General features: G+C 37.8%; 1 long non-coding RNA gene across 1 annotated transcript; it reads left to right on the plus strand.

The window, feature by feature from the left end:
• Positions 1–954: 954 nt before the first annotated feature.
• Positions 955–9,390, plus strand: LOC129284235 (uncharacterized). Its single transcript, XR_010292736.1, has 2 exons — positions 955–1,130; positions 8,906–9,390. It is a non-coding gene; the product is annotated as an uncharacterized LOC129284235 (long non-coding RNA).
• The last annotated feature ends 212 nt before the right edge of the window (positions 9,391–9,602 follow it).

The following is a 9,602-nucleotide window of genomic DNA, read 5'->3' on the forward strand; positions in this document are numbered from 1 at the left end:
ATAAATAACAGGTCCACGCTTCGTGCGCGAGGGAAACGTCCTCGATCAGTGCTGACAATACATCACCTTTTCCCCATTTTGCACTCTATTTTCCCATATTCCAAAGTTTTGCGAAGTAATATCAATTGTGCTGTTTTATCTCATCATTCTCGCAAACACGGAAATTGATATGCATATAGGGTCATCAAACTCAACAATAAGAGTGATGTAAGCATAATAATAATGGTGCTATAATTTCAGCGCACACTTCCACCCAAAGCTTCCACCTTTCGGTGCTCATGGCGCTTAAGAAAACTAAATGTACACACATAAACAAAAATTGAAATGGAATATGAAAAGAAATGTGAATTCTCCTCAACACACGATTAAACTCACTCATAACAGAGCATTGGTCGAGAATGATATTTCGTGATATGATTAAGTGTACACTCTTTCCTACCACATTTTTAAATAGTATTTGATTTTTAGTGCCCCTACACAGGCGCCGCGGATACGGAGGGGGGGGGGGGGGGCCGGGGGGCTTCAACCCCCACTTTTCCGAAACCACGTTCAAAAATGTAAAAATGACCATCCGACTGTAATTTTTTGCATAGTCAGCCCCCTTCAAAACCGTCCGCGTCCCATTTTTTTTTGGGGGGGGGGCAGGGTGGGGTTGTATTTTTATTTTTACTGATTTTTTTTAAGCATGCATGCCCATGCTGCGCCCCTTCCCTGTATACACTATACCGTTCCCAAACACTCAAAGCAAAAAGAGGGGGTGAATTTGGAAGTAATCTATCAAAAAATAGGGAAGTTTGATTTGAGTTGATATTACAATAAATCCAAATTCATAATCCAGGGAAAAGCAACAACAACAACAACTAAATGTTCCTGCCTATTAGAAAATGTTCAGCGCCCTCTATCATTCACTACCGGTATATCAGGTCAATAACATCATTTCTACAAAAAGACTGCGCTGTCACTGTTTTTGTCCCATATCACTAGTCACACGTTCACCTGTCATAATCTTGTTAGTCTACTTGGAAATTTGTAATTCTAAGGATGCTGTAGACCTAAATTTACTCAAGACACACGGGGTTGTTGCTTTCTGAATTCCGGACAGTCCTAACGACAAACTGTAAATATAAAATGTAAGTTCGACTCATTGCCTCCGCCTCCGGGCTTCACTTCATTTCATTCACATGATTCACTCATTCATTGTTTGTTATTTTTAATATTGGGCCTATTATAATCTTCATGACCTTAGTTATATGTAATTTATGGCCTATTATATTATAATGCAGCCTTTTCATGAAAATCCCAGAATCGCGTGCAAAATGAATGGACACGGCAAAGGGGCACCATTTTTTTGTTCAATCTGAAAATGACTGCCCGAGGTTTTTTCAAAGAAAATCATATACGGTACTAGGCCTAGGCCTATTTCAATTTTTTATGAGATATTTAGCACAGTAACTCAGTCATAATGATGTAAGGAACATTGTCAACTGAAAGATTTTGTGAAATAAAAAGAAATTTATGTTAAATCTTAACTCAAATCGAATAGGTGCGCAGACTTGGGGGGACCACCATCACACGTTAACTACCATGACTACATGTGATGTAGGCATTGGCCTAGTCTGATCTAAAGGCTACAGTATATGGAAAGACTTCCTTATGTCCCCTCCACTAATTAAAAAAAAATCTTCTCCAAAACCCCCTTCTTTTGTTCTCTCTTCTTTTTTTTCTTCTTACTTCCGCTTGGAACTTGCATTCGAACCTCTCGCTGCAGAACGAGGCATCTCCAGACTCAAGCCTGTTGCCTTTAATAGCTAGCAGGAATTGTTGAAAGCCATGGGTTTCGTAGCGGTTATCATTGTTGCTGTTGTTTTAGCTTATATGGCAAGTTTCCCCAAGTCTGCGCAGTCCCCCTTGTCTGCGCACACGCGTATCTGCGCGATTCTAGTAAAAGAAGATACGCAACGAGCATGAGCTTTACACATGCAATACATAGACAGGTATTCATAAAAAATCCGACTCAAAATGGTGGAAAAATAATGAATTTAGGGCAATTCATGTGACGGCCTCAAAATGCAGCCTTTCTCATCAAAATCCCTGAATCGTGTGCAAAGTGAATGAGTGCGCAGATATGGGGTACCATTTTTTTTTTCAATCTGAAAATGACTGCCTGAGGTTTTTTCAAGAAAATCCTATATTTTCTTTCATTTTTTAATGAGAAAGTTGGTACACTTACTCTTAATAATAGAAGGAACATTATTAACTGAAAGATTTTGTGAAATAAGAAGAAATTCATGTTAAATCTTAACTCAAATTGTTGGGTGCGCAGACTTAGGGCCCACCATCATATAGCGCGTATCATTCAGTATTGAATATTTGCGCCAGCATAATTTGCGGTAATTTTTATATAACCTTTTCTGTACTTAAATCAATTCAGTAAAAAGAAGGTGTAGCGCTGCATTATTTGCGCAATTTTGGGAGAATCACAACAGACTGTCATCACAAATCACTTAACCACTTTAGATGTATTTTCTGGCCAAGCCCGGATCGGTACGTTGATCAGGTTTCTCAGCTACTGCATGATGATGATGCGCATGCGTAGCGTTAGGCCCCAGTCAAGGCTGTGTGATGTCTGTTGACGAGTTTCGAAATTCAAAATTAGTACAAATTAGTACAAATCAACCGATATTACGACTAGTCTACTCTCCAAGAGTATTGGGTATTTATTTTACTGACTTAATAAACCGATGCCATTGGGAATTACACACACTCAAAATTTTGACGGAATAAAGCCATATTTTGGTATGTATCCAACTTTTCCCTCTTAAATCTCTTAGATATATGTCCGGAGAAAAGGATGCACTTCCTCACCCTCTTCAATTTCTTTTTAAATTTCTGCTCGCTTTCAATGGGAGAAACAAAGTGCTGGAATAAAATTTGACAATTTTAAATAGAATCAACTTACCAGTTTCTGGAAATATGTGATGTGAAATGCAAAATTTTGATTGTTTTTATGTGCTAAAACATACCGACACGTGCGCCAGCATCATGTTGGTATATCTGGCATGATGTCGCCACTGCAGTTTGTACATGTATGGGATACTCTAGTCTATGGAGAGAACTGATACCGCGAAGCCAGATGAAGTCTCAGCTCAGCAGAGCATATCCTGACCGAAATACGAAATATACTGATTTTTGGGTCTAGCGAGTAAATTGTCATTACCAAACACCTAGCAAGTAAAATGTCATTACCAAACACCTGTAACGTTACATCTCTAACTTTTGGTCTTAGATCTCAGTATAACTAGCAGGGTAGTTAGTTCACTGGAATCTTTTCTAGGGACTTGGGATTAATCTAACAATTTCTGACATTTTACTATAAGATCTAAATGATATGCCTACATAACAACAACACAAATGATTTGATTATGAAATGAGTTTTTAGTCAAAGACAATCAAAGTTTAAATTTTAAACAAATTTAGTATTTTGTTTTCAAATCACTGTTTTGTTTTTCCTCTTTGTGAAAAATTATTAAACTTGTTTTCAAAGTCAGCACTGCTGAGCATATAAAATTGGATAATGTAGGCCAGACTGCAAGAGGCTTTCCACTTGTTACCACAATACCAGAAGTGGCATTTACACGTATGTATCTTTTAAAAAGGAGACAGTGCCTATATTCAGAGTACTTCTCAGGGAATAATTTGCTCCACATTTTTGAAAGACTGCTATGCATAAAGTCTTTTGTATAGCATATTTTTACACAGGACTGTAAATTACTTAGTTGAGAGCTTTTCTCTTTTGACCAAAAATGCTATCTATTCAAATTTGTAAAGCAAAATTATTCCCTGCAAGTTCTTATCTCAATCTAACATTACAACCCGGGGGGGGGGGGGGGGGGGGCACTTCCATTGACGAGTGGATACCATGCGCGACCATGGGGTCTCGAAAAGCACCCTAAACACGTAATTTCCATAGCCTGAAAATGTACCCCTTAACAAGTATTGGCGCGTGAAACCCTACCCTTAACAAGTATTGGGAACAAAACGATACTCTTGGCAAATATTTCCTGAAATGAGCCCCTAAACAAGTACAGGAATATTTTATTGTTATGTCACGGGTCCTTTGGTCGTCAGTTTTCATTTGGTTTAGTACGACCCCACCTTCCACACCTCGCGCAAATCGGACTCTAAACACGTAGTGTTGGGGCAAAAAGGACATCCTTTATACAACATTTTAATTTTGTTTTATCATCCCCGCAAATTTGACCCTAAGCACGTAACTTTCCTAGCGAAATAGATACCCTTTTTCATTATTTTTGTGTTTTTGACACCCTTATCACGTTACGTACGTAACGTGCCCTATCTTGAAAAAGACATCCTTTTTACGTGTTTTTTTGGTCGCGCATGGTATCCACTCGTCAATGTAAGTGGCCCCCCCGGGCATTACAAGTATAATTGTTGTGCAGTTTACATATGTGAGTTAACACATACTGTACCATTTTAATATCTTCAAACTTTTGTTTTATCATCCCCGCAACTTTTGTTTTATCATCCCCGCAAATTTGACCCTAAGCACGTAACTTTCCTAGCGAAATAGATACCCTTTTTCATTATTTTTGTGTTTTTGACACCCTTATCACGTTACGTACGTAACGTGCCCTATCTTGAAAAAGACATCCTTTTTACGTGTTTTTTTGGTCGCGCATGGTATCCACTCGTCAATGTAAGTGGCCCCCCCGGGCATTACAAGTATAATTGTTGTGCAGTTTACATATGTGAGTTAACACATACTGTACCATTTTAATATCTTCAAACTTTTAAACTTATACAGTTCCATGGCATTTGCTCCACTCTAAAATATACACTCATCAAGTGACCATCTTCAACCCTAGCTTTAACGCTATACTAAAACCCTGTTGCAACCTTAACCCTACATATTAGATGAAATTTAGCAAGGCCGGGTTGAGCCATTGTCACAGGAGCCAAAAAAAAAGAGTGTTGTCACCAAACTTACATGTATAAAAGATGAAACTTGAACAATGTACATAGAAAAAATAAGGTTGACCTCAGACAAATTTTAGGGTACACAGTTACATGTAGGTATTGCCCATGTATTTGCCTGCATTTCCTGGGTATTTCTCATTTTGCCCCCCCAGTATCATATCCGCCCTAGAGGTGAAATACAGGTAGGTATTTCTTGGGGAAATTGCCAACCCTGTAATATCTGTTTCACCTCGACTTTTAATGACTTTTAAGGGTCTTGCAGGATTATCAAGACAAAATTTGGTATGATGGCAAGAGAAAACATTCTCTTTGTCACATTTCCATGTTGTCTTGTTTTCTTTATAAATGTAAACACTGTTTTAACTTGGCGACATTTGTACACTAAAAACGTTAATCACTATTTGTCAAATACTTAAAGGAGAATGAAACCCTTGAAACCAGCTGAATCCATATCAAAGAGAAAAATCAAAGAAACATATTGTTGAAAGTTTGAGGAAGATTGAATGAATAATAAGAAAGTTATGAGCATTCGAATATTGAGATCACTAGTGCCATGTAGATCCTCCCACCGGCAATGCGACCAAGATCTGTGATATCACACACGTACAACTCCCTCATTACTTTAGTACTTATTTCACTTATATTCTCACTTTTATAGAGTCTATCACAAGGTGAGGTGTTCTCTTTATGAGATGACAAGTACAGAGGTTTCACAACATTATATCATTGATGAATCGTTTGTCATATGATTAGAATGAGCAAAAAGAGATGTTTTGGGGTATATTTTCAGTGTCCAAATGGGAGAGTTGTACGTGTGTGACATCACAGATCTTGGTCGCATTGCCAATGGGAGGATCTCCATAGCATTAGTGATCTCGACATTCAAATGCTCGTAACTCTTTTATTGCTAGTCCTATTTTTCTCAAAGTTTTGTTGATCTTATTCTTTGATTTTTCTGCTTTCACAAAAGCTAACTTGCTCCAAGAGTTTCATTCTCCTTTAAGACAGTGGTAACTAGATATGGGAGCTATTATAGCCTTCTGTTGAGTGTCTAAGTGTAATTGATTTGTCTCTTTCCGCTCTAACCATTGAAATTGCTCTTTATATTATTTTTAAGAATTGAAGAGCAGGATCTGTCGCTATTTGATATCATTGCAATTTAATTCTTAGGTCAGTCTTTGAGAAAAAGGAAATATCTTCATAAGAGGGTTCTAGTTTGTGGCATGGTCTTTATTTGGTGGGGATGTCTGATGTCTCTTTGGGTATGTTTGAATTGGATATTAGCAAACACCAAGTACACTGTACATCCACATGAGTTCTGGTTTTGTTTGTCTCGTCTTTTCTTGCATTGAGTTGGCATGCTGGCTACATGTAGCTATCTTTTCACAATTGCATCGCTGATCTTCTTTTTGAGGACATTGATATTTATACGCTTTTTCAATAAAATCTAAAGTGTTGCAGATTTATCAAACATCAAAATGTTAGGTATGTATAACAAGTGATGTGTTATTTTGAGCTTTTTAAATGTATAATCAAATGTGTAATAGGGGGTTGAATTTCATACTTTTGCAAGGATTAGGGAGCAAACATTATTACATGACACTGATTGATGAAAATTGAAAACATGAGTATGAAGTCTTACATTGGCCAATTGATCCTGTATGAGATGGTGAGAATGTGTATTTCAGAATTTGTAGCAGATTCCTGAATTTTAAAAATTGGCACTGTATGAATTTACTTATCATGTGACTGTGACAGAAACTTTTCAGATCCATTTTCAAATCAACTTAAGGAAAATGATGGATCCTAGTTTTGCTACAAATACACTACAACATGAAAGCAATAAACTCTTTGACATGTTAGAGCCCTTCAAAATTTGAATCAACTATTTTTTAATCAAAACTTTATTTAAAGAACAAGTTAATAGTTGATGTTCAGGTTCATCATGGATGTACATATAGTAAACAAGAAAGCAATGCAGATTGAACTTTTATTACTTTAAACATACATGTACATTCAGTTTAAGTATCAGGATATAATTAAGATCTATACTTTCAAGTTTTGTCAGCATCATAGAATCATAAAAAAAAATGTACACTTGAGTCCCGTACAATGATGAAAATACATAGATTTACATGTGACAGAATATCTGTAAGAATTTCACACTTTTGCAATGTTCCTATTCGGGAAATTAGAATCATGGTACAATGTATTGGTTTAAGGACAAAAGAGCAAGTTTCTATTTCTATAGTAATATTGAAACAGCTGTTGTAAGGTTTGGTTCCATTTTCATTGACATTTATCACTAATAAGGGTGTGGACAAAAATAGGACGCACATAAAACGAGGCATAAGTGACCTTGGGGGATTTCCAAATAGAACCCTGTAACACAAAACATAGTGTTTGATTGTACAGCTGGTTTTTACACGAAAGTTAGATTGCACAGACATGATACAATCAATCGTTAATCGTAAATCAGCGATCAATTGCTAAGTTTAGGGCTGTGAAATAATCACAGGACATTATTAATGGATCGATTATAAACACCTCTCTAAGGCCGTGTTTATGCTTCCACTTTTCAGGCCAGAATCAGCGTTTCCATACGTGATTAGTCCAAAACACGGTTGCGTCCATGCTTACTTTCATTTAAACGACGTTTCAAAACGCCGATCGTAAACTCACAAAAAGGTGCGTTTGTAAACGTCGTTTGACCAGAATCAGGCTTTCTGGGGAAGTATAAACAGAACCACGATCGTAAACGTGTGTAAGTGACGTCATTTGGTACATGCTTCCGGTGAGATGAAAATCCGCGGGCAAATACAGTCGCATTGCTCCATTGTCGCCTGTTACCTCCACAGAATAAACCTCTCATCTCCCTTGATTTGCATGTGTGATAATTGATTTAAGTAAGTAATAGTATTACTCTTCCAATTTGTCATCACGATGAATGGTGAGGGATTTACAACAAATGAAAAACCTGGAACATGAGTTTTAATGAGGAGACATCGCCAGATGCCCCAGTAGCATAAACAAATAGATTTTTATTATGTATACTTTAATATTGTTTATTTTTTCTCACTATTATCCTCACCATGGTGGAAATTATATGGCTGTGTCAAGAAGCTCCATGCAAAATATCGGAAATTGTTCGATGTTTTTATAACAGTCGTCGTACCCCATAACAACACTCGGAAACAAAAATTCGAAAAAGGGCGCGCCCAATTTGACCTCGCTTTCCTGCTCAACGAAAATTACGATGAGAAGCCAGCTGGAGATCGTGATTTCGCCTCTGAGAAGTTAAGCATAAACAGCACTCCCAGAACCACGTTTACGATCGGCGATTTGAATGGACGTTTGAAAACGCTGATTCTGTTCTCGCAATGGAAGCATAAACACATCCTAATTTTATGTGCATAGAATTAGTATATAAATAAGCTCTTATTCATAAAATGAAGCTAGCCGAACTGCTAATTCTTGGTCTAGATACACTTTGTGAACTGCATACCCAGCCGTAGCAAAATTGACCTCAAAAGATGAGCAATTCTTTGAGCTGAGGGGATTCAGAGAGTGTTATTTCTGGATATGAGTGTTGTCTTACCATTCAGGACCCAATATTCTAATATTTAAATGGAAAACATGGAGGAGGAATTAGATATGCATTTCATGTTTGAAGAATATAAAAAAATTCTCAGTATAGGATTAAGAACATCCTTTAAACTTTCACTTTGAGGGTTTGTATTTTGTATTTAATTTAAAATTTGTCTTTGATGTCATGAATCTTGTTTGATGTGAGAATTATGTCAATGATTATGGTTTTGGGCATTTGACCTGCAGCAATTTGCAGCGAGATATACAAGTCAGTATTTTGATCAATTGTTTTGGACACATTTTTTTTTGTTCATTGCAGGCCCTGTCTATACAGAATCTTTGCGGTATAGAACTGCGTACTATCCTCAATTTCCTGGTGGTCCAGCACCGCACCCAACCTTCCTCCCCCACCCACCTCCACCGACATCAACCCAACCACAACCACCGCTCCCACCTCAACATCCTGCCATGTATAGCAGTCACAGTTACCCGTACGCCTTCAATCAATCCCCCCACCAGACCCCACCCAGCCACCCCCCACCTCAACCTTACATGCCCATGCCTTCCCAATCCCAGCCCAACCTGAGATATCCACACCCCTCACCTGCCCCTCCCTCTTACCCTACCCCACCGACATTGGCAACATCATCACCAGCAGTATCCATGACAGCAGTGGGAGGAACACCAGGGGCGAGCAGGGGGTCATCGGAGTTCCCCCTCCTGACACACTTGTCAGTAGATGAACTTCAGAGGTTACTCGCCTCGGAGGACAAACTGAATGATATTGCTGATGATGCAAATCGGGTAAGACTTGAAGAGTTCATTTGCAAACTTTTTCACTCTAGTCCAAACATTAAGACTGATGTTGTACTTCTAAGAAGAACCGCCTTATATTTTTTCTAGTAATTTAACTGACTTGTAGTATTTTTTTAATTTGGTATAATAACAAACATGTATTTTTGTTACATTTGGGTCTTTGACTTGATCTACAGACACAAGAAAGAAAGAAAGAAAGA

Source organism: Lytechinus pictus, chromosome 2 (assembly GCF_037042905.1).
Source record: "Lytechinus pictus isolate F3 Inbred chromosome 2, Lp3.0, whole genome shotgun sequence".
In the NCBI taxonomy this organism is placed as follows: domain Eukaryota; kingdom Metazoa; phylum Echinodermata; class Echinoidea; order Temnopleuroida; family Toxopneustidae; genus Lytechinus; species Lytechinus pictus.